The sequence below is a fragment of the Ornithodoros turicata genome, chromosome 3 (assembly GCF_037126465.1).
Source record: "Ornithodoros turicata isolate Travis chromosome 3, ASM3712646v1, whole genome shotgun sequence".
Taxonomy (NCBI): Eukaryota; Metazoa; Arthropoda; class Arachnida; order Ixodida; family Argasidae; genus Ornithodoros; species Ornithodoros turicata.
Genome location: NC_088203.1, coordinates 18,901,686 through 18,927,954, shown reverse-complemented (window position 1 = coordinate 18,927,954; position 26,269 = coordinate 18,901,686). Strand labels below are relative to the sequence as shown.

Sequence of the window (26,269 nt, the reverse complement as noted above, 5' to 3'; positions counted from 1 at the left end):
GATCTAGATGTGCCGGAATATGCTAATTCGCTCTTTGTTTTGTATTTTATATTCGTGACTGTGAAGTACGTCCTGTGATGTGTAGGACGGCTCTATCTTCCATCCTTGCAGTTGTGAACAGGATGACACAGTCGTGGAAAACTCATATACAAAAAAAGATTAAACATGCAAATGTTAGATGTAAAACTTCAACAACAACAAAAAATGCAAAAAATTATAGACACTACCCTTCAGGTTGTGTACGACGTCCCGTTTCCACTGGTTATCCAGAGACCAGTATTTCTGATGCGCATAGTATTTCCTGTATAAACCACCGTATGGTGGTTTAAACCACCGTATGAAATCATCCAGCGAAAAATCTGCCTCTAAAATAACGCATCCTAGAACGCCTTCAGCACAAGTCAGAATAATCGAGAACAGACCCGCCTAAACCACTCAGAGTGACGAAGTTCAGCGAGAAAGCATTTCGATTTCTTTTTCTAACACTTTTCTGAGTCGCACCTTTTAGGTCTCGACTCTCCACCAATGGCGCCTTACTTTATTTGCGCAGCCTTTCATACCGACAGCCGGAACCGAGCATATATATACAGGACGCACCAAAAAGATCATATAGAGCAGGCCGTGGTATGACACACTCAAGGTGTTCACGTATACCCTCCGCTAGGTGCGTTGCTTGCCTGCCTCCTGCTGTTCTTCATACACCCTCACAGCACATCCGTGCGAACCTATCTTACCAGCTATTTTCGGCAGCATCGCGCACTCATACACACACAGAAAGATACAGAGAAGTATAGGTCTACAGAGCCTGGTCACATTCCTTCTTCGCCGCTTCTATTTGTCCAAGCATCGAGTAACACCCACGAGAGAATAAAAATAAAAAAATGAAACTAAGAGAGCACACCGTGAAGACCAGCAACAAAGAGGATCTGTCTCGGTCTCTAGCATTTATTCTCTTCTTCCTTCCATCCTTATACTTCGCTTCTTTTTCTTTTCTTTTTTTTAATTCTCCGTGGCTTGTTCGGAAACACCCGCATCTTATTCCTTCTCTTCTCTGGAAGTATGGAACGACGTTTTCACGTATACCGTATACGATTCCCGCGTCGGGCTCATACTGCGCCGAACAAATGAAAAAAAAAACGCGACTAGACGGCCCTTTGATTTCTGCCTGTGTCTTTGGCACACGGACGGAGGCGTTTGGTGCTTTATACATCTCCTCGAAAAGGAGGACGTGCTGCCGTGTTACCTTACGGCAAGAAGAAACAACGCACAATTCCGACTCCTTCGTCTTGGACTCTTCTATATGGCTATGATATAGCAGACGACCGTTAGTGTGAAGGTTCGTACGTATGCGATAAGATACGATAGCGTCCATATCACCGCGTGCATTGCATATTGGACATGGTTTTATGTTGTAGATTTCATTGGGAGTGAAGCTCAAAGGCGCGTGATGTGTGCCCCACATGTTTCTTCTAGGCCGCTAGCGACCGGTGAATGTGATCTAGACAATATCATAATTTTTTTAAATGAATTTAATAAATTCTCATGTCTACAATCTGCAATTATACTCCACAATTCTGCATTACGACTCAAAAACTCAATGCCAGACGTGTAAAAGTTCGCACTTAATTACACAGCATTGCGTCCAATCCCTGCCTTCCTGTGTCTCTGTCTTCTCAGTGTAGAACAGCCTATTGTTCATTACGGTTCAGTGACTCCAAAAACCAGACGACCGCTCTCACTCACAAAAGTAAAATAATCCTTGATACTCTAACCGCCGCCTCCCGTATCCCATATTTTACTTTCCTCTCTATTATTGTGGACGACGTGATACCCCCTCCCCCCCCCCCCCGCACTCCCCCTCCCCCGTCTCTTACTTCCAAACCGATCGTGACGCCATCCGCTTCAAAAAGCTCGGGACGCTCTCGGAAACACCGCGGTTTGGACAACCGTAAAATCCGATTTTGGTGAGGACGAAACCTCCACTGCATCATCACTCTCATCCAGCTCTCTCTCTCTCTCTCTTTCTTTTGTTTTTTTTATTCATTTTTGTTATGTAGAGCTTTATTAATTCTTTTCTTCTTCTTTTTTCTGCAAACCCGTCTTTCTCTTTTTGCGCCCGCTGCGAAACGTCTACGAAAGCTCGAAGTAAAGTACGATAGAGTACACATAAAGTACGCAGCGAAGGTACGCTCTAACGAAGCAAGGAGGTTTGCATGCGGCGGGAGCCAGGTCCCATTTCGTTGACAGTCGAATGCGTTGCCGATACGAATCATTAAGAAATGAATGATTCGGTACCTGGGATAAAGTAACTAAACACTAGCCTCAGCTGGAATGACTAAAAAGATATAAAAAGAGGACTGCAGAAAGAGAGAGAGAGAGAGTGTGTGTGTGTGTGTGGATTTGGGAGACACTTGAGAGAGACGCTTCATATATATATTTTTTTTATATTATTACTTTCTTTGATTTTATAAAGAGGATTAGGAGCGAAGATTATAAACGTTCGCGGATTAGGACCAATTCGGATCGGCGGAGCGGACAGAGGAATTTATGATGCGAGGGGAGATGTTTTCGTTGAGGACACTTCAAATGTTATATCGAATGTGTGCGCATGAGCGGACCCAGATATTATTTCGAGAGAGAGAAGGAAATGATGACATTGGGAGGTCCGTCGTATAGATTTTATGGGACACTCACACACACACACACATCTTATAAATGAGAGCGCCTAGCTACTTACACTAGGAAGCGGAATTCGAGTACTCCATAGAAACCAATTATGTTTTGATGGATGCAAGATACTATATATGAATGCACTCTGAGAGGGAAAAAATGAATAGTTTTAGTCCTTTTGGATACTCCATTGCTGCAACCTGTAGTCACCTTCGGCACTCAATGCGCGGAAGTATATTGTCACGTTTAACCATACGAAGACCATTGCCATGTTAAGACTAAATTTGCAGAGCTGTAAAGTAAATTTCAGGTTCACGGGACTAGACGGCGAGTAACTGCAACGTATAGGGGAACTGGAACTGTAAGGCCTAATTGCAAGTGTGTATAATTGTAATTGTAAGTGTGGTTAACGAGGTGAACTACATAAATGAAAAGAAGAACACGGAATCACCAAGAACTCCCGCCTGGTTCTTGTTATGCTCCACAACAAGTTCGCTTCAGCATGCGCACACAGAACAACAGCGCCATTTCGTGTACGTCAGAGATCACGTGATTATCTTTCCGGAGACAGTTCTGAGAAAGAAGCTGGAGACGGGAACAGCGAGCGCCATCAATGAGGATTAACCGCAGGTCTGCTTGTAGCGCGGCTGCCTTCCGGCGAGAAGGAGGGCACCGGAAAATGGTTCTCTGTTGAATAAATGATCAACGATTTCGGTAAAAACGGCTCCCCCACCCCTGTTCTATTTTGCTCTTCCCTCGTTGCGTCTGTTTCAATCTATTTGCGGAGACATTTAAACTGGGAAGGAAGGGACGACCTTATAAGAAAAAGAGGGAGAAAAGGTAGTAAAAGGAAGACGTTGTTAAGGCACCGCTTGTCACGGTGTAAGCAATCGTTCTTAATGAACTGGAAGCGTCGGTTAAAATCCGCTTTGTTAGCGTTTTACCTGTCAGGGCTTGTGTTAGTTATCTGTATCCGTACAACCCGATCAAGTTTGAAGAACGAGAAGTAAAGAAGCAAAGACCACGCCGTTACCTCTGCGAGAAAGCGGGGCAGACCCTCTCCTACGAAAAACGAGACGCTCGTTTTTTCGCAGCACTTTTCGTGATCACCAGCGGCACGACCGAGCGGGTTAAGGCGTCCCGCTCGTTGGTGGTAGCCAAATGTCGTGCTGAAGGCTGGAAGGTTGTGGGTTCGAATCCTACCACCGGCTGTGCTGTCTGCGGTTTTCCCTGGGTTTTCCGAAGACTTTCCAGACGAATGTCGGCACAGTTCCCCCTGAAGTCGGCCCAGGACGCATACTAACCCCCTGTTCCCTCACTCCTTTCTGCTGTCCTCTCTCCACCTGTCCACATCTGTACGCCGCTCATAGCCACAGTTGTTTCGCGGCGCAAACACGGAATTAGAAAAAAAAAACTTCTCGGGATTGCTGCCCCCGCCGAGTCAGCCGTGGAATCACGCTCTTAAAGCGGAACTTTCCCCTCATAACGCTCTCCTAGCCAACCGTCAGCACGAATAACGTCGTTGGTTTCTGGAAAATGGGAGGCGAATCGGTCAAGGAGCTCGACCGCTACTCGAGAGCCTGCCTCCGCTGTCTGCCTTATTTGAACTGTATTTTCCGAGTTTCCAGTATTTTCCTGTGGACATCGGAGGAGTGGAGGAGCACATTACGGGAGGGGACGGTCAGCTCGCGTGATGTTTCGTGACGTCGCTTCTGGGCTGGCGATAGGAAGCCGCATCTCGACGCCGGGGAAGTGGGAACGCCCTCTTGACGTCACCTTGTTCTCAGACAGACGTCACGCGCGCGTCCTTCTCCGCGGGAAAGCCTACTTGCGTGAATCTCGTTGCCTTCAGATGTCTACAATAAATTATACCGATTGAGCTGCGGGAAACTAATGCACGGTCCTGATAAAGTTCGAAATGCACTACCGTCCGCAACAGAAATCAACGAATCGATGCTTGCAGGGCGAACTATTCCCTTTAAGGACGCTATGTTTTTTTAGATAAGTAGTTGCTATTTTATTGATTCTTCAAGAAGGTACGTCGAATGTGTCTTGAGTAGGAATTTTCAAATGCAGAAGAGGGTCAATATCTCTCATGGCTCAGAAATACTGCAGTGAAATACATGTTAACCAGACGATGGACCTTCTCGTTTGCGTCTCAAGTTACAAAGGAAACAAAATTACTGTGTGGCGAATACATGGGTGAGCAGTATAATATATAGTACTTCTACGCGTTCAGAGTTATGAGGGCCACTCTCATATTCAGTTTATTCTGTTCTTTAGCGCTCATACTGAAACACTCTCTCCAGTCGAGTACCCTGTGCACTACTGCATTCTGAGAAAGTATTATATCTTGTGCAGATTATAACACACCTAATTTCATTTCGTTTGTTACCCCCAATGTAGTCCAAGTACACAATTCGCCACGGAATTGCAACAACAACAACAACAACTTTATTTTCGGCCTTGGAGAGTGGGGAGTTTCATCGCAACAGGCGATACTCTAGGCGTACATACAGGCGTACGTAACGCTACTGCAGGATAATGTAACACAGACAATAACAACCGTGACATAGCAGCAATGAGTATTCCGCCCCGTGACCAAATAAAAGGAAGCTATAATTTCATACTTATTTTCGTCGTGAAGACGACACAAGTTTCACGTCGCAGAAACGTGGCGACAATTTATGCAATCCGATACCAAAAAGGACGCAAGACCGGGTTTAGAGTGGACCTCTCACTAAGTTACAAAAGTGCCTCCCTTATGTATTTCCCTTCTATTCCCAACGGTCTTCCATGCCAGCATCGTCTCCCAAGAAAGTCGAAGCCTATATGTACGGGTATACAGCGCGATATCATCCTCGTATATAAATAGCGCAGGCTCGCACAGCCACGCTACTGGAAATCCTCACGAAACAAGATTCCATCTTCCAAATCCCGCTTGGGAACCATGAAAGGCAAAAAAGAGGGGAAGGAGCGGAAGAGTGACACCGGCGTTGCGAAGCGACGCAAGGACGTCCGGGGTACACGGCAAGGCATGCATCTGCGCTCGCTGGTTATGAACAAAAATATTGGGGTGTCTGATAAAAAAACAGACTCGTCAGATTTTACGAGTTCCAAACGGGCAGACTTAAAAAAGAAAAAAAAACAGAAGAAGAATGTTGAAACGTGCACGATTACCATAAAGGTTTATTTAAGCGTCAATATATTCAGTTCTTAATTTTTGTCAAAAATCGCGCATTTTGGTTTCGAACAACTTGTTTTTTTTCTAATTCCGTGTTAGCGCCGCGAAGCAACGCTGACTATATCAGTGGCGTACGTGGACAGATGGAAAAAAAGGCGGCAGGAAGGAGTGGGGGACAGGGGAGGTTAGTGTGCGTCCTGGACCGACTTCACGGGGGAACTGTGCCGACATTAGTCTGGGAAGTCTGTCGGAGAACCCAGGGAAAACCTGAGACAGCACAGCCGGTGCGGGGACTGGAACCCGCGTCACCTCCCAGTCTCGGCGTGGAAAGCGACCATCCTTTAACCACTATCACGTCTCGGGAGCTGGCAACTTGATTTTGGATATGATGATTTGGGTGTTTTGGCGATCATTTTAATTTGGTACTGTGATTTGATATTCAAATTTGGTATATCTATTTGTGATCTGGAGTAGTTTGTTCTTGTCTTGGGTTCCCCGTCTCTTCAACGAATTAGCAAACATGACTGGAACTCCGCAAAGCATGCGGACAAAACTACGGTATCCAGGTCTTCTCCGAATTGGGACCTGGGACGCGCTTGAGGTTGGGATCGAAACTGCTGGCCACTGTACTTGCCCTCGCTGGACGTCGCGACTAACTGTGGTCCAGGAGACGAGGTGTGCAGGTCCACATTTTCGACTAAAACCCAACCAAGGAGCAAGAATATAAACAGGGCTCCCATTAAGACCACGAAGGGAGTTAAACAGGCGTGGCATTCTGACACACGTTTTATACTGCTTCTGAGATGGCGAACAACTTCATCGAAACCAATGCAAAGCAAACATCATCGCGTGAAGCGGCTTGTTCTAAAAAAGAGGAGAAAAACGCGATTCAAGGAATGAGCGCCGCCATTAGTGCTGCCACCCCGTGGTATGTCACAGGAACTGTGGCACGTGTAGACTGCATGCAGTTTGCCGAGTTCCTTCATTTTCCTGTGTGTGTTTTCGTCCATTTGCGTGTCCGTTCGTGTTCATTTCCTGCACATTCATTTTCTCCCGCTGGGGAACCGGTATAGAAGACATATCGCATCGTCCAGCAGCGCTCCTCACGTGAAAAACTGTGCATATCGCACGCGGAAGCAAGCAACCTTCTTTTTCCTTGATCTTTCGAACGTTGACACGCTACTCAGATGTTTACCGCATGACTAGTTATATGGAATGATACGTTATCGTCAGTCATACTCATTAAAGGCGGCGGCCACGAATATTCATCCCAATGGGAAGACCGACTTTGGCAGTCCACCCTTGTTGTGTCGTCGCTGCGGGAACGAGGCTAAGGAGCTCAAGGAGGCTAGTGGTTTGAGAGTAATGCATCCTTTCCCAGAAACAGGAAGCAGGAAGCAGGAATCATCTCGAGAACTAAGGACGATAGCAAAAAACTTTGGAGAAAAGGCACGTCTTGCGCGCGTGGCGTGAAGCTGAAATCGGACACATTTGCACGTCGCGCGTCTTCCCGTTTCGGGCCAAATCTCGCGCAAGCATAGTTTATGCCAACGCAGATTGTAGTCGCGTTGCATACCGAGCGAGATTTTTAGGGAAAGGGGAGAAGGCGTCGGGAATAGAGACGCCTGCGTGTTCGGGAAGAAAGGAGTGGGAAAGCAGGGAAAATGGGGTCTCGGAGGGGTCGTACGTTCTGGTTTGTCGCGGCAATACGCAAGTTTAACGGAGCAGAACGGTTACGACCGAACGAGGTTTTCCTTCTGCTTTCTCGCTGATGGTTTTTGGCCGCGGAAATTGCTGCGACCCGTTCTCACGTCGCGGAAAGCGTCAAATGCGTTACAGTTGGAGTTGTAAGTTACGTCTGGCTCTGCGCTGGCCATTTCGTGAAGTGACCCTGACTGTTTAGGTGTGAACGTCGGCTAACGCAGTGTGGAACTGTCCTAAATATAGCGACTACCACGTAGGACTACTTTTTTTTTTTTTTGCAAGACTCCTCATCAAGACGCGCCGGATGACGGCCTTATGCTTATTTCTTTGAAGTCAACCTTACTGTTTTCTTTTTATGTAATTTATTGGCTACTATAGTGTCAGTCAATTGCACCATAAAACTCCCCATTGATCATCTCAAAATAAAGTTATTATTGTCAAAAGACGTTGGAGGACAATCACTGAAATGGGGGGAAAAGAAAGGAAAACGTTGGCGCTTCTGATTTGAAGACAGGGCAGTCGTACGCCTTTATGTGACCATTACCATAAGCCATTCCACTATCGTTATCATACCAAAATGTCCTAAATAGGAGTACGCATGCCATTTTCAACAAATCAGGTGACAGTACAATGTCATTCAGAATGATGGTTAGCCAGGGGGCCTAATCGCAAGTCCACCTCACGAGCTAACGAGAGCAACGGCTATCGTTAAAACTAGCGGGAGACGGGTTTCACGGGGCATATTTCGTGCTCGCTTCGTCAACGGGACAGTGGCGTAATCTCTGACCACAACTTCGACCGAACATACTCGGCTGCATACAGAAATGGGGGAAGGTACAGAACCCGAGCGATGCGCGGCCCTTCTCATCCTAGGCTCTCATCCAGGAGGCTACCGAATAGAACAAACGTAACGACGATATCCCCTTGGCGCAATCGCATTAATTCGTCATTAAGCTGTCGGTGTCGTTACGGCCGTGCACGTGACATTAGCTGACTACGCCTGGGGCGCGAGCGCGTCAATGTCATTTCCGTCACTTCACTTCAGTTTTTCGACTATTCTTTGGAAGGCAGCAAGCATGCCGTCGTCGCGTGGTTCTCGCAGTGCTCGAACAACTGCCTAGCAATACGAGGTTATGGCCCGATGCATGCAAATTCCAACGGTATTTTAGGGTGTAGTTCAGTAACGGGACCACTCGTTTTTAAAAATTAGTGAAAGAGTTAGGAAGGTAAATAAGAGAAGTGAAAGAAGGTCATATACTGAATCTAAAAATGTAAGAATTATAAAATTCTGTGGACTATAACTTTTTTATATGCATTTCAACAACCCTATCTGATTCACTTTTAGCGCACGGGAAACACGGGACTGCTAAGCCTAACGGAGTCGAAACTTGCCACCTTGAAAGAGGTAGGGTCGTTCAATTGGGCTAAATCGCCCCCTCACTTTAGTGAGGTTAGTCTAGGTTAAGTTCTACAGATTGGCAGCCCCCCCCCCCCCCACCCCAGGCACGCACTATGCGGTGCGGGAGTCGAGACTCTGCCTCGGGTTAGATCAGAAGGTCCTCAGTAAAGATGGCGGATCGCCCTCCAGAAACGGGCGATAAAATTAAATTGTTTTACGTTTCACGCAATATACGAGGGTCATTCCTGTTTAATTTCGTTAATTTTTTTACTTAATTTTTTTTAGTTTAGATCGTGCTCTTGTAACCACAAAATCATCCTCAAATCCCAATACTATACGGAGAGCCAACCAGATTAGCGTATACAGGCTCTCTCACACATATACATGGAGGACCCTATTAAAAACCGTCACGACTGGCTAATCCCCGGACTTTCAAGAAAAAAAAAGTAAACGTCACACTTGAGTGCCAGGCAGCGTGACGTCAACCGCAGGAAATCCGCCGTTCTCATTGGTCGAGGCAAGATACGAATCAGCACGACGAGAGCAATCAAAACGGACACGCCATTGTGACAGGTGGTACACAATGGCGAGAGGGCGAGACGGCAGATTATGCTAATGGTTCGCCACTGGTTCACGTGACGTCACATCCGGGTGAGTGTCGCTGGCGGCTGTGGAGGTGGAAAGTTGCAATAATTGCACCGGACCTGGGACAATGGAAATTATGGCGTCGCATTCGGCGAGCGGGCAGGTGTGATTTTTGCATACGAAGGGGTAACATCTCATTACGGCCCGAGTCTCATTACGGCCGAAGTCTCATTACGGCCGAAAGTCTCATTACGGCCGAAAATCCTTTAATCCCCAAGTGTCTCGTTACGGCCAAAGTCTCAATACGGCCGAAGGTAGTCTCATTACGGCCGAAGATGTCTCATAACGGCCAAAAAGAAAAAAGAAGCATCCACCATAGTAGCTCTGTATATACTGTGTTTTATGCTTCCCAAAATGTGTCCGAGGCGGTGTGCCCCCACGGCTTGTGTCACACACAATGGTTCATGCACACAATATTGCGACAGTGTCTCATGCATCCCTTGTGAAAAATGTTTTTATTGTCACATATGTATCACACGATATTTGTATGTGTTACGCCATTTTCTCTCAGTATTCAAGCAACATCCTACTCGTTGGTTCTGTGAGCAAACTGTATGTGTGTGTGTTCTGAAAAGTACTCCACAAGGGAGCCCACTGGGAGCTCCAGGAGTCACATGACCTATGACCATGATCTTCTCCCCCACTAGCTGCCTTCTACAATTTACGTCCACCTGAAATTTACAAAAAAGTACATAAGCCACTGAACAAAATGACATATGCTCTTGTTTGATGATGACTATAAGGCATATGCTGTCAAGCAGACTTTTTTTTTTCATATATTCAAAACATATTCAAGAATTATGGACAACAATGACAATTACGTCATAATAATGCAGCTGCATAGCCAGGAAACTATTTCAGGAGGTGTTTTATGAGGCTTGACATGGGGTGGAGGAGTCCTACTCGTCAGTGGTTTATCAAGACCCCCCCTAACTTTTTTGCCTGTGCACCCCCTACAGGGGGTGCCCTTGCGATTTCAGCTTCAGATACGTCTGTAATGATATGTTAAGCTGTAATGACGTAACTATTCCAACAATTTTTTCCAACACCCTTCTCGTGCTTGGGATTCTGGATAAACCACTACCCCTTGTTCATTTTCGTGGGGCACTACATTAGAGCTTATGCCACTGCACTGATGTCACAATGTTAAAAGTGTGTGTCACTCTGGGCATTCGGAATTCCTCTAAGCGACAATATGTAAATTCAGAATATCCGAAGGGTAAACATCAGATGTTACCTGCAGGCTTCATGCTGAAACGCGTGTACGCAAAACACTTCCGCCGTGGTGGGCGACGCCGTTAGTGTAATCATACACGCAAGACAATTGCGGGCACATGGAGTAGTGGCAGCAACCTGAAAACGATACATTTTCTTGTTACATATGAGTAACCAAAAATATACATTCCCACATGTTTCGTTTTGTCGTTTGTAGGAAGCGCTAGTAAGGGAACAGCACTTGGTTGGTCACATGCAAGCCACAATGCGAGAGGTGCCGATATTTCGATTACGCGATCAAGAATTAAAAGTCTAGAACCATGCACACTTCCCCATGCAACTACTTCCCCAGCATCGTGAGACATGACACCATGTATTCACGTATAGTGTAATGATATGCAGGAATGAAAAAGATGCCAACATACCTGTAATCCAGTGTCCCATAAGTTTGATTCGATTTTTTGGCAGCTACCATGAAGAGCAAATGCACGATTCACAAGTTTCGTTTCGCCATTTTCATTGTTGATTTCGCAATTTCGCAAGCGTCGAGCAATCCCACGTGACCTCCTTTGGATCAGTGAAAAGTGAAAATTACTCGCGTCATGAACATATATGTTCATCTCAGCGCAAATCACGTTTTGCATGGTATAGAAGGAGGGGGGATCAATACTCTTCCTTTCGTGTTTTGATATCTTGTTGTTTTGCTACTCTCACTTCGGAGTTCGGATGGTGTCTAGCAACGTTGGGTACCTCGTTTCTTGTGTGTGTGAGCGAGCGGTTGCTGTTTACGACTTGTTCATATATCGCTTTGTAGTGCTGTAATGTGCAAATTAGCGGACTTTATAGCGGCTCTCTATTTTCCGTCGTTGTCTTTCGAGCAGCGCCTGTTGTTCCGGTAAAAATCGAGTTGAATGAATCGCCACAGCCCCAACGTATATCGCGCAGTGTTGACCAAGACAAGCAGGAATTCTGGTGAGTAATGCTTTCGTAGATTGCCTGTCTTAGTAGTGTGCTGTCCACACATAGTTGGATTCTCATAAGAGTAATTTAAATTAATCAAAACAGCTGAAGTGCCTGTAATAGATGTAACTCGGTATCCGTTCGTAGGTTTGCGCAGTTTCTAGTTGGTTGCGCGTTTAGGAACAACAAATTTATTCGAAGACGATAAGATACCGATAATGCATCACCGTACAGCAGCATTTACTAGTATCATTGTGAGCCATATTTCATTTGTTAAAATTTGTCGTCGTATTTCTTCAAAAATAAAAGCGCAAGTCGGCGTACTTGAATTGATCTCCAAGAACTGCTTACGTCGAACGTCTGCAAATGTTGTACTTATGTGCCTTCGCGCACCATAGTAGGCACAAAGCATATTTGATTAGAATAAATACTTCAAGAGGAAGTCATTCAAATACATTGTTATTTATAGCTGGTTTTCCATTCCAGGCATGGTATGTGGCTGCACGAAGGATTCCGAAAAAGAAAAACAACAACATGGCTAATAGGATGTTGCTGCCCAGGGAGTCCTGGCGAAGAGGTGAGCTGTTAAGATCATCATAAGGTTCTGTTGTGAAGTGAGAAATTTTGTAGTAGTGCACGAATGTTAATTCGTGCACTACTTTTATAAAAAAGAAACCAGAAATGGAAAGTTATGCATGCATCATTTCATGAATTGTAATGTATTACTATTTGATATTCACATGTTTCCATTAAGGGAATGAACTACTGAACCTATATTCATATCATGGTCATGCTCTGTGTTTACCAGGAAGTCACATTTTTAAGGCTTGTCATTCTTTTGTCTAAATGAATATTTATGTTAACCTTGTATGAAATAGCAGACACGTATCAACACGTGTGCAGCTTGTGCACATTAAAACAAGCCATGTAGAGACAAATGCTTGTTGTTGTTGTTTTTAATATTCTAGCCTATTCATGGTTGCTCATCGCCTCTTGCAGGTTTACTCATTCCAGAAGCAAGAATTGTATCATTGTAAGGCGAATGGAAATAAACTGACATCGACTGAGATAGGTGCTCTGTCATGGCCAATGACTGTAGGATGGCTCCAAAAGCGTCACAACAAAGCCAATATTCATCTAGCTCTCTACAAGTAGCTAACTCCACATAGTAGCCTGCTTCACAGCCTACACTACCTTGTGGGAGCACACATTACACAATATGTTGCATTGTGCTGTGGTATGATAACATACCGTTTGTCTCGCAATATGTGTATATAAATATGATAAGGGCACAGTGCATGGCTTATACCCTGCTGAATATATATCCATACCTGGCTGCGACATTGCATATCAATGCAGGTTACAATACACATTTTGACATTTGGCCGTTATGAGACATCTTCGGCCGTAATGAGACTGCCTTCGCCCGTATTGAGACTTTGGCCGTAATGAGACACTTGGGGATTAAAGGATTATCGGCCGTATTGAGACTTTCGGCCGTATTGAGACATCGGCCGTAATGAGACTTCGGCCGTAATGAGATACAATCTACGAAGGTACCTCCCCCCTATTTCGCCTGCAGCGTGACACATGTGTGTGTATGGACCACTTCGCGAGATTGCTATTTTGCATACATACCTTTTCCCCCTCTCGTTTTTCTCACAATAACATTTCCCCTGTTCCGAGGTATTATTATTCGTCGTGCGTGAGTTTTGCAGAGCCAACACGTGAACGGTCGCTTCCACGGGTGCCGAGTTCTCGCTAATGTCATTGATTGTGCGATTGGCGCAAGCATACCATTAGCAGGGTGGCGCTATTACTCGTGTGTGTGTGTGTGCCAATAGGCTGCCGCTGCCACACCCTGTTGTAGTGACATTAATCGCCCGCGAAATGAACGTTTTAACGACACTATCGTCAGGGCAACTGCGCTGTGTCATTTGAGTTGGTTAGCCCCTCGTTGTACTTAAAAATTACCTTCACACTGCCAAGCATGCAAAATGCCCTTACGACAATGCAGATTGACACGAATAAGGGCAGTAAAGCTCGCTTTGCTCAGCTGAATGTTTCTTTAAGGTGTCTACCCCCCCCCCCCCCTCTCGCACAAGACAGATAGCACCGATAACTGGCGCAGTCTAAAACCTTTTCGTGTGTACCCGACTATAATCCAACTGGCGGTGATAGCTCATCTCTGTTCCTCAGAAGTAATCAGTACGTAATCAGTAATCCGAAGTGAAAGGCTGATGGTGGTAAAGACCTCTGTGTGCATACTGCTCTTGTTGACGCTGGATTCTAATTACGAGGCTACGACCCCAGCCCAATCTCGTTGCTTCAGTGTATCTGCGCTTCTTGCCACCGTGCTAAGAGGCTCGTCAATACGATTACTTCTTTGCTATAGGGATAGTTAGTAGCTTTCACAACCGCTAAAGTGCGTGTATGCGCCCGATAGAGATAGGTATTAACGACTCAAATGTCGTCTTTCAATTGTGTTTCACCAACAATCTCTCTCTCTCTCTTTTACATTTCCGCGGTTTTCTCACACAACATCCCGCGCAACGCAGGATTGCCCCAAGAGGCAGCCGTTGAAAACATTAAAACCAGGTGGCGGCAAACCTGAACCAGCTATTCCCCTGCGACGACTGCTGCTTCATCTATTACTTACATCTCCAGCGATACAGAAACAGAAACACCAGCGCAAAACAGAAACAATCGAAGCGAGCAAAACGAAACGAGAACTGAACCGTTTTCCAGGTGTACACTCCCCGTACGATGATGACAAAATCGATATCAACACGCCCAGTGAGATACAAGTAGATATAAAGCCCTATATAACAGCAACTTTTATCCACGAAGCGAACTCTTGTACGACGAAGAAAATAGAAATGAAGGAAAAAAAAAAGATGAAGGAGGGCGAAATCAAGAGTGACGTTTCGACAAAAGTGCCATTGTCCTCCCCGTCAGAAACTAATGGGAGAAAAGGTGAAAAGGCACCTGCGCTGGCTCTTCGGCTGTCGTTTCCAGACTCACACGGTATGTGCTTGAAAAAAGAAAAGAAAAAAATGCCGACGAAAAAACGGTTTGTTGCGTGCGAACCGTCGTCGTCCCTCAGAGAGTACCACAGCGCCCCCTGCTTTCAGCAGTTTGTTCTCTGTTTGACTTTCTTCCTTTGAGAAAGGTAAACCCTCAACTACGGCTCCGGAATCATCGTGACAAACGTCAACGCTATGTACCTACATAAGCGGTGGGAACAGGTCTTAATTTGATTGATTGATTTTTGAATTCAGGTTTTTAATACGTGGTATTTCACGACTTGTTTGATACCTGAAGGATATCAAAGAGAAAGTATAAGCGGCAACCTAAGACAAAGCGCGGTTCTCCAGCTTCGTAATAAAAATCGATCGCTGGTACGGCAGACAAAAACTTCCATCAATGAAGCACGGATTGCTAAAAAATCGTGTCGAAAATATTCAACTTCCTGATTTGTTTCAGTAAGTCGTAAAAATTTTAAAATCGCTTATTCCTACACACTGTCTCGCCTATCTTGGACTGGCGAGGAATCGTTGGGGCTTAGCAATTGACTCTATAGGGGGCGCACTCTGAGGTGGAACAAAGGTGCATACCATGCACAGAAATATTTTTAAAAAGCAGCAAGGCGCATGTCGGAACAATGTTCAGGTTGCTACGGCATTACGGTAACTACGTCAGCACACGAGGTCTACCGGGCGGTCAACTTTCACGCTCTTCCAGCAATGAACTGCAACAAGTGACAACTTTTACCTAAAAAGTTTCAGCGCATAATCATCCAACGAATAGTTTAGCTTCCATGCTCTCTTTATATTTATCACAACCCTAGCTCGCGCTTGGTCTTGAACTAACTCTGGTTTTGTTGTTGTTGTGGCCAATGTTGTTCAGAGCACGGGGGCAACCGATTATACCGAGCAGAACACTGTACGTCGAGTTAGAAACACGGAATGCTGCTGACAGGAATACAAAACTGCAAGATTCCCTTGACGACATGCACCGTCGCTCTTGTGTCGAATCACACCGTTTGCGCACAGAAATAATACCGTGACAATAAAATCAAAACTCGAATTTTTCGAAGTCGAGGAGCAGCTGGAGATGAAAATGAAGCCCTGTCTCACAAAGTACGGTGCAAGCAGCGAAGAAACCAAAAAGAACGAGAAGTGAGAGGTACACACGGGCTCGGTTTCCCGCAGCATCGCAACGTCGCCGCGGGGAATCATGTAGCAGACATTTGAACGCAGACGACGACGGAAGCAGCAAAAGAAGTAGAAGGAAAAAAAAAACGGAATAAAAGGAAGACTGCAGATAACTGCTGATTGACAAGTCACGACGGCGCAGTTTGAGGGATTCCCGCCGCGATGAGTTGTGGTGGTCGACGAACGGTGAATTTCTTTCGTAGAATTCGCGCAGTAGCCCCTTTCTATTCTGTTACATTTCCTGGTTCCTTTCGTTTCTTTCGCGCGTTGTTTTATCATTTCTTTCACGAAATTCTGCTGAGCACGACGGGACGCAAAAGAGGTGGTCCGGCAACAATGTGATGCTTGTCGACAGCGTGGCGGAAGTGGCCCACACTTTTCAGCTTCGCGTCTGCCTGCGATACGATATCGTCTGCCACTTGTCGTCTGCTACTAAGTGTCCTGACGGCTTTTCGAAAAAGGGAGAAACGTGTATCCGTGTGTCACGTTCTCTAGTGAAAGTAGGCGTCTTTTGCGAAATGATGTTTCTGAATGACACAGAAGAAAATGTATTTCTTCTCTTTCTTCTTTTTGTTTTGTTTTCTTCTTGTTGTGATGGCCCATTGCGATGAGGATACACACGTTTTTCTACGTGTGTTGGTTTCCGCGTTAGCGAATGACTGAGAACGGCGTTTCTGCCAGAGCGCCTCTACTCTCTTAATAGAACTTCACACGAGAAGGCGCTGAAGGCCATCCCTTTTCCACGCTGATTCCGTTACCGCCAGTGATTTATCCAGACTCTCCCTGCATTCCCTAACGGCCCCCTAGAATTTTGGTGAGACTGCGCAATATTTTGACAAAAACATGAAAATACATGGGAGTAGCCTGCATGTTGTGGCGTCATCCCCCAGGACGGCATTCTGGGTGAACTAGACATCACTACACTCCTGATTTTGTGGACTGCGCAGCGCGTACGCCTTTTTATGACAATTGATGTCATTGCGTAAGTGTCACAAAAAGGCGTACGCCTCCCGTTTTCAACCAGTGAAGGGAGGAAACGATGTTATTCGGAATGATGACTGTCTAGGAGACTGCTAGGCGATGAGAATCTTGGTTTAGTTTAAAAAGTGTAGATAGCTGCTGTATATTGTTTCCTGACAACAAAGTCGTACTTGTGCTGCTGCTTTTTTTTTTTTTTTTTCTGAATGCCGGGGCTTTTTATCAGCTTTTTTCTTTTTCTTTTGGAGGGGGGGGGGCATATATCGTACTCCCATTTCACGCACACAGCACATTCGCCGTGCAAAGCAAAAAAATAAAATAAAATAAAGATAGATAGGAGCATTCCTTTCTCCTCATCAACTTGTAGAACAAAGAAAGCTGTTCTCAGCCTTCATCAACGTCATGCTGACTCTTCTAAAAGCCGTTCCCCCTCACAATTCCCCGGTACCCCCACCTCCCACCCTCACTCTAAAACACACATCCTCAAATAGCTCTCGAGTGACTCGCATCCTTAAAACTCATCCCCGTGCACCGTATTTGACAACCGCAACCACAAATCAAACACACTTTCTCATGCAAAGTGCGGTCGTGCATTTCTTTTTTTGCTATCTAACATTTTCCTCTGTGTAGCCCGAAGGCACGGAAACCCTCCCAGTGGTTTCAGACATTCAGAGACAAAACAAAACAAAAAAAAGAGCCTCATTGTTATGTCTCTCTTCGACGCGTCGAAGGTCTGGCTTTAATATAAGAAGCCAGCCGCAGGCGTTACCGTGGCAACGAGAGCCGCGAGCGACGCCAAGGCGAGTGATTGTTTACATTGAAAACACGGCGGCAGCGTCACCGTCTCCCGACGGCGGTCGAACGTGTCACTAATTCACTTGCCTCCTCACCACGTGAGGAGGCCGTACTGGGTGCAAGTGGTGATGGAAGTTGAAAGTGGCCTCTCCTCCCAAGGATCAACAGCGCAAGGTTCAAAATTGCGAGTGGCGAACTAAGTGCACGCAGGCACTCCAACTGGTGGCTGTTTTTATTTTCCTTTTTTTGGTTTGTCCCAGAGAAATTTTGAAAGAGTAGAAGAAATGAGAGGCGTGAAAGATTACGAAGCGTTGGCTATACCTTTTCAGCTACAGACAGCCTTGCCTCGCTGGCTACGTTTCGGCTACGTAGCATACGAGATTGGCTACGTGCAGGTTTTGCCCACAGCCTACTACTATGCGAGAGACCTGGACATCGGCAAAGCTCCCAGCACCGGGGTAGTAGTTCCTGCAATCGCCGCTTCGCTATGGGATTTGGCGCTAGCTAGCACTATTCGTGACCACGTGATTTGCCGAAACCGTGGCAATGTATGGTGGACTGTGTTGACAACGACGTAGAGGTTACGGAAGAGGGAAAAAGAGCGCGCCTTAGCAACAGCCTGCGTAGCCCTGTGTAGCAGACGAACGACGGTGACAATGATGATAGTAGTACACATGTCATTCCCTCTCACCAATAATGCTATGTGGCGCTTGGAGCGGCCACTCGCGCAACTAACCCATGACCCGGCTCTGCCATAGGCGATTGCCATTTGTCCAGGTCTCTAGTATAGAGTAGGTCGTGCTTTTACCATCCCGCAACCCTGGACATGGTACACGAAGGTGACCGTGGAGAACGTAACACAGGTCAACATGCGTCATGATGAGTAAAATCACAAACAACTTGCATCCCTGACGTCACCGACTCACAACTTGCCATAAGGCTGAGTTGATGTTTCCTGCGGCTCATTCTCAATGTCACCGAAAAGCTCGAACATGCCGATTGCTTGGCCCAACGCTATACACAGGAACACAAACAATATATCGCACAATATCGCCCACCCACCAATCGCGCCAGACCTCGCGCCGAGCCAAGTCAAGCCAATATCCGGCCGCATACCAGGCCGCGCTACGCATGCATCAGCAGGCTGACGTCACTACAAAGGCGACCAATCAAAAGGGCGCGTCAACAGCCCAAAGATATTGGGGTAGCGGCCTCGGTGACATATTTATTGACATTACGTCCCCCTCTCCTCTTTATATGCGAGCGGATATCATAAAAGCGATATTACTTTCTTGCCTCTCCGGGCACTTCACGCGTTGCCTTCTTTCTTTGCATGCCCATCCCCATGGAATGCCATGGAATGACGGGAAAAAAAAAAGCGAAGTGCGAGGCAGATACATCGAGCATATGTTGCGACATCTCCGGAGCTCCAGCAAATGGATGAATAATGCGTCCATATCGCCACATGAGAACCTGACAACGTGGAATGCCGTGTGTCAAATATAACACGATATCATGATATCATTTCGCTTTGGCTTCGATCGCAATGTTGTATAGCAAAGTTTCGTATTTCAATGGGGCTGTATGACTTTCTTTTCTCCTTTTTTCTTGGTTGCATCGTCATCCGTGCGTGCAAATTATGGGTTTTTGTTCGGTGTCGGTAGGTCTCACACGAAACTACAATGCTGTTAGCCACGTTTTTTTTTTTTTTTTTTCCCGTTTGGTTGCGTGTTTATTTTGGCATGCGAGCCAGTGCCTGCTCTCTCTACGTCCTTCTTCCCCACAGACCCACAGATTAGTGAAGGAGCTGTTTTTTCTGTATTTTTCCATAATTTTCTGTGTCTCAGCTGCTTTTATCTGCTTTTGTTTGTTTGTTAGCTTTTGGGAATAGCAATCCTACATCGGTTACATCCCATTTCGCCTATTCCCATTTTGCCTAACCCGGATTATCGGATTAAAGAGGCGGGAGGGCTAACAGCCGTTAGGCGAAATGGGACTGCCGTGCAATCTCATTAGGCAAAACGGGACTGTCGGCAAGTGGGCGTTACTTACACGCTCCGTCCCGATGGTGACGTGTGCAAGAAATGAATGTGCTCGTCGGACAACTACCTTACGTCGTCCGAAACAAAGACCCTTTACATTTGCATATATAAGGTGTAAATATAATGCACAAATATAACAAACATTTTACACGGTGACTCCTGATGGACAGCATGACGAATGAAACAAGGCTTCGAGCCATGTTCAGTGTCACCTGAGCGATGTTAAATATGGAAACTGGTGTCACTATAGTCGAGTTTAATTTAACTCTTTTTTTTTTTTTACTTTCGTGTTAGTGCCGCGAAGCTATGAGCGACGGCGAGGTGGCTATGAGCGAGATATGGCTATGTGGAGATGAGAGGTGGCTATGAGCGACGTACAGATGAGGACAGATGGAGAGAGGACAGCAGGAAGGAGTGGGGGGGATAGGGGGTTAACATGCGTCTTGGGCAGACTTCAGGGGGAACTGTGCCGGTATTCGTCTCGAAAGCCTTGGGAAAACCCAGGGAAAACCTCAGACAGCACAACCGGTGGTAGGATTCGAACCCGCCACCTCCCAGTTAGCACGACACCACCGAGCGAGACGCCTTAACCCACGTTCAACCTAACTACCGTATTTTCCGGTGTATAACGCGCGCGTTATTCGGTAAAAAGGTGCTCTGAAGAGGGCCTGCGCATTATCTAACGGTGGGAGTTATACACGGAAATATGTGGTGCTCCAGGGTGTGCTCTGAATTTCTCCCAAATCACTTAGGGTCAGTTGAAAAAGCCGGCGTAGGGCGTTGGAATTAATAAAAAGTTGTGATGATACTTAAGAATGTCATTGAGCAGTCAATAATTCAGAATGGCGAACGGGACATGGTGTCGTACCTCGATTCCGTGGGACATCTAATGCATATTGAGTAGAGCTGCAAATTCGGAAGAATTTTGAAGGGCAGAAAACAAAGCTGTCCTTTTAATTGAAAAAAACTGTAAATAAAAACTATGTTTTCACTCTTGCACAGTCTATATTTGTGAACCAACAGATGAGGGAAGAAACCCTAGTGTAATATGAATTATAAATACAGACCTCATGCTTCAGTGAAACCAACAAGGTTGCATGTAAAGTTATATGAAAATCCGAAATTGACTTTTGGCAGCATGCCAGAGGACCGCCTTCTTTCTTACGTAACACGGATTAGTAGGCGAAGTGGGACTGTCTGCAGCATACATTAGGCCAAATGGGACCCCCTGCAGTTCGAGGTCGGTGAACCTGCTAAGGGGTGGCGAGATAATCTGCTAAGAAGCATTAGGCAAAATGGGAATAGGCGAAATGGGAAGACACGACAGGAACAAGTCGCTCAGGCTTGACAAGGCTCCTCGCCGCGCTTTCAGTACAGCAGCTGCTTGTACAAAAATGTTTAGCAGGATATACTGTACAGGCAAACGTGACAAGAAGTATAAACGATATACAAAACACAATAGGGCAACATGCAATTGTGTGCAACATGCATCTCATCATCGTATCTCTATGTGTGTGTGTGTGTGTGTGTGTGTGTGTGTGTGTAAGTAACTCCATACAACCCGCGTAACACAGATGCCTATCGCAAGAAAAACGAAAAACGATCTCTTCTGGTTAGTAACAAAGGGTCAACTTTCATATCGATAAACTGATTGAATATTGATGGCAATATATATGTTAAAGATAGTCTACCGCAATTTGATACCAGAGCTCTCTTCGGGTAGAGTAACCATATATGTTGGCCTGCATACATTACAGAGTTAAAGAGAAAACAGTGCTGCTTTTCTGGGTGCACGTTAAAAACGTCAAAGTTAACTTGTTTTTATAAAACTTCGAAATTGGAATGATTCCATAACAGTCAAACAAACGTGTTGCATGTGAAAGAAGATCTAGACCAGCGACCACTCTAAGAGCACTTTTTTTCGCATTACCCGCAACCGCTTCATGCTTGCAATAGTGGCTGTGCCACAAACCAAAAAAATGTATAGTTAGCTTTACAGACGGACCTACACGGTGGTGTGCCCCAGAAGCTATCACTTAACAACCTGTAATCAGGTGGTTCTGGTCAAAATCAAGGAAGAACAAGGAAGAAAATAACATGAATTCGAACACGATCATACCACAGAGAAAGAGGGAAACCTTCATCGGTGTACACATGCAAGCACGCGCGCACATCCTACAACCATCATCAGTACCCCTGGAAACATGGGTCTGGAACTCTGGTCCGTACAAACACGACACCATCTCCTTCAACCAACGGATGTAAACCTAACACCGAGATTTACCCTGCCGAGAGAACAGGGGCGCCGTGCGAAATGAACTGCCTCAGGCATGCCAGCAAGACTAAACACTGCAAAGACCACCCGATCCTTCAGAGTCGTATCCCGATCACCAGGCCACATGCTATACTGCCGATGGAAAGAAAGAGAAACAAAAGCGAAAGAGCTTGCGAGCTAACCTCGAAATCAGAGACAAGACTGGCGCCATGGTCGCAGACGTAAACATGAAATGCGGAGATCAAGATGCGTGTATCTGTGTCTCAGACAGCCATGTCTTGACGTTGGCAACATGTCCCTCAGCATGGGGGAAGGGCAAAAGACAAACACAAAAACGAATAGCACAAGACAAGGCTCAAAGAACGTTTTTGTGTTTGTGTTTTGTCCTTCTCCCATGCTCAGGGACGTGTTGCCAACGTCAAGTATACGGTTCCGTAACATTTCATCGAACGCCATTTCGTCGAAATATGGACATTTAATCGAACGCCGATTCACCGAACGCTGTTTCGTCGAAACGGTGGCCGCCGCTTTTCCTTGCGGCAACACGTGAAATACGTAAAAGGATGTTCTAACCTAACCTTAGTCAGGCGTCGATGAAACGGCGTTCGACGAAAAGGCGTTCGACTAAAACGGTGTTCGATGAAATGGGCGAACACCGAAGTACATACACCAGCTCGCTTACATTTTACTTCAAAGTTCAGTCATGTCTTGCCTGTTCCGTGGTATTGCTTTCATTTTTTTCGTTCGGCGATTTGCCATGGATGTCTACTGTTTGTATGGGAACGTCCACATCTGTTGAGCGTCCAAATCGAAAACCTGCGGTTTAGCTCGAAAACAGGCAGACTGCGTATAGCGTTGAACTTCGGAAGCGCACAGGTATATTACACGTGCGAAAGGGAGACGTATAAATAAGAGCTTTCGCGAGGGCCTCGCGTTTGTAGCCCCTTTTGCGCGCGTGCGAGCTGTTAGGAGATTGGATGTCGGCTACAAAAAAGACGCCCTAAAAAAAGTTTTTTTACGTCCTCCGTAGACCGAGATCCAAGGCGTAAAAGGAAGACAGGTTGGAAACTGAGAGCGACGAAGTTTTCGCGCCGTTTCGCCGAGAAAATCCAGCCGTTCTCTCTGTGCGCTGCCCAAAGGGAGTTTTAACTGCGGCGAAATCTGAAATGCCAGGGCGATTTTCAACTCCCGTTGCGAGGCACGCTTTGACTGCGCTGTTCGTGATGAAGTTAAACATAACATGAAACCAGGGCCCGAAACCGAAATGATTATCGGTTCGGTTACGGTTACGGTTCAGTGTCAGAACTCTGAAAGCGGTTACGGTTACGGGATTCGCAGGTTTAATATTTGCGGTTACCGGTAACCAAACAGTTGAAGCGGTATTTTTTTCGGTTTTCCCCAGGACGTATCTGCAGGCTGCGAGGATGTCGCAAAATGAGCTACAAAATGCAAATGGGTAAAAATGAACACATTTATCTGTTGCGCTCTGAAAGGGTGGTGCAATGGCATCTGCCATGCACCGATTATATCATCCGATTATGGGTCCAAGCGCATAGATGGTATGTTGTCTACACAACTGCTGAATGAAAAACACATGACGATGAGATCTATACTTTAACAGAAACACGTACTACACCACTAATCAGAGTTGTAACACGATACAAATATCGCATCCAAAGTTGCTCGCGTTCACGCTTGAACCGGTTCTTATGAACCGGTAAGCGAAATCACATTTTTCGGTACGGGTTACGGTTTCGGTTAATTGCCGATCATGAATTGCGGTTACGTTCCGGTTAGGATTTCGTGTAAAAATTTGGGTTCCAAGCGTTTTTCAGTTCCCTCCCGGTTTCAGTCCCTGCATGAAACATGCGCGCGAACTCTCGCTCGGTTCGGAATTGAAGAACAGAAGAAGTTGTTTCATATCGAGGGATTTTATCTTAGTATAGTTCTGCACAAAGAAACGGAGAGCTGACAGGGTTGCTGCAGATGACAAATTGCGATGCAAAAATCGCTCAATGTTTATTTTAAATTCTGTATTAGGAGACAGGGGGACAGGGGACAGGGGGGGACTGGGGGACTGTACAGGGGGACAGGGGAGATAGTACATGGCCTGGGCAGACTTCAGGGACAACTGTGACAACATGTGCCTATAATGTTTGCCGCAAAACCCAGCAAAACGTCGGACAGAAAAATCGGCTGTGGGATTCCACCCCACAACCTCCAAGTTTCTAGCATGTATCACCAACGACAGGATTCTGTGTCCACTATATAGACGACCCAAAAGGAAATAAGCTTTTTCTCCCGGCTCTCCATCAAAATATTTTTGGCGAAAATAAAGATTTGATTGATTAGTTGGTTGGTTGAGTGATCGATTGACGCGTGTAAAGTCTTGGAATAATTCTCAAACATTTAATGCCTAGCGGTCGCACTCACACCACAGAACAAGCTACGGTTCCAGTAAATTCCATCTCCCGCTAACAAGGATACACCAAATCCTCAAAAAAAGAAAAGAGAACAAAAAAAAACGAACAAAACTTGACATAAACCTGAGTAGCGAAGTGCATCTGCCACTTAGGCTTCTTAACTCGTCAAATTTTCCCGCCTAACACAACAAGACGTGCAAGACACAATTGGCGGAAACACGGCACGCACTACATTTCCTCTCTTTTCTTCTTTGAAGCTCGGCTCAACCTTCGAAAAACTTCCTCCATGAAATCCAAAGCGAAAAACCTTAACGACCGTATACTACTAGAGTAGGCCCGAAGTAAGCAAGAGAGAGAGAAAAAAAACATTGGGGGCAAGTTAATCATAACGTCCGTATAATCGTATAAAGGACGACGATAAAAACTCGCAGGGAAGTCTTTGGTCTTTGTTTTAGTCTTGAGTTTTGGTTTCGGTTCAGAGCATGCGCACTCGAGCGGACACGGACGCGTATTCTTCAGAAGCGTTCGGGGGTCGGCTATACGATGATGCAGCGGATGGCTCTCCTTTTGTGTACCGTCTGGCGACGGCGGCTTTATGGGCTCACTGGGCTTTGAATTTGCAGTTGCTGCCCTCAATGAACGTGAAACGAGCCAATCGTGACGCCAAGTGTGCGTATGTTGGCTTCTGTTTTGAGTTCAACTGGTTCACGTTAACGAGATATGAACGGGTTATTTTTTTCCTATAAGACGGCTGCTTACTGAACAGCGAAATATGGGTACAACTATTTTGTTTTGTTAATGCGCCGTAACTAGACCACAATCCACTTATTTCCCGGTAATTGACAGAAAAACTGCAACAGTCTCACAACAATGGGTGGCTGGCACCGCCATCTTGTCTATACTCTCTCTCGTGTTTGTAGCTTGTGCTGTGCTGCTTTGCTGTCTTTTTGAACTTACACGATAAAAGTGAGTGAGTGGCTGCAGTGTACTGTATAGGATTCGAGAGAAAATTTTCCTTCCGTTTTTACTCACGGTTCACAAGTTGGGGGCTGGATCCGTATTGCGGTTCGACCTATATATCTTTGTTGATATGGCTGGTTCACCATGCCGCGATCAAATCATGTTGATCAGGTAATGACAGTTTTAAGGAGCGCGACCGTATTCCAGCAACAGTGTTACCCGGGTAACAGACATCTTTTTTTTTTCTTTTTCTGATAACTGCAGACAAACAAAAACAACATCCTCTCATTCGATGTGCCAGCCGAAAATTCCATTAACCATGTGTTCACATGAGCGACATTCCCCAGAATACTCCTGCGAAAGTTACGAAAAATGTCGTACAGCTGAAGTCACGTGAGCGCGAGCGCTCAACGTCGCGTCTCCACGTACACTGCTAACCGTAAGTGAATAATCCTACTCGACAGGGCCACAAACTATTCTGTAGCAGACGACAGGAAAAGACGCTGACGGTTGTCGTCTGCTAAAGTGCGCAGTACGCCACTTCTGGAATTCCGCGCCGCATGAATGCTCAACATAACACGGAACGGAACTTGGGATCTCTGAACAGTGTTTTCGCTTTTTCTTCCACTAGAATCTTCCATCTTCCACGTTATCCTCAACTCTTCCTTCTTCAAGTAGTTCGGCTACCACTGTATTGCGCGACAAGACTTTTCGCTCGATCCAACACCGCTGTCACTTCTCGCCCTTGAAGCTCGTCATCCGCACAAGACGCCCAGTAGCAATACCTCAATCTTCGCACGTC

The 26,269-nt window shown here is 45.9% G+C and overlaps 1 protein-coding gene and 1 long non-coding RNA gene across 5 annotated transcripts in view; both read right to left on the bottom strand.

Annotated features, from left to right (window-relative positions):
- Positions 1-26,269, bottom strand: part of LOC135388252 (plexin-B-like) — a 119,549-nt gene that overhangs the window by 57,157 nt on the left and 36,123 nt on the right. The window lies entirely within an intron of this gene.
- On the bottom strand, positions 10,083-11,345 carry LOC135389992 (uncharacterized). The gene is made up of 3 exons (XR_010421649.1): positions 11,243-11,345; positions 10,840-10,955; positions 10,083-10,273 (listed from the first exon to the last, which is right to left on the bottom strand). It is a non-coding gene; the product is annotated as an uncharacterized LOC135389992 (long non-coding RNA).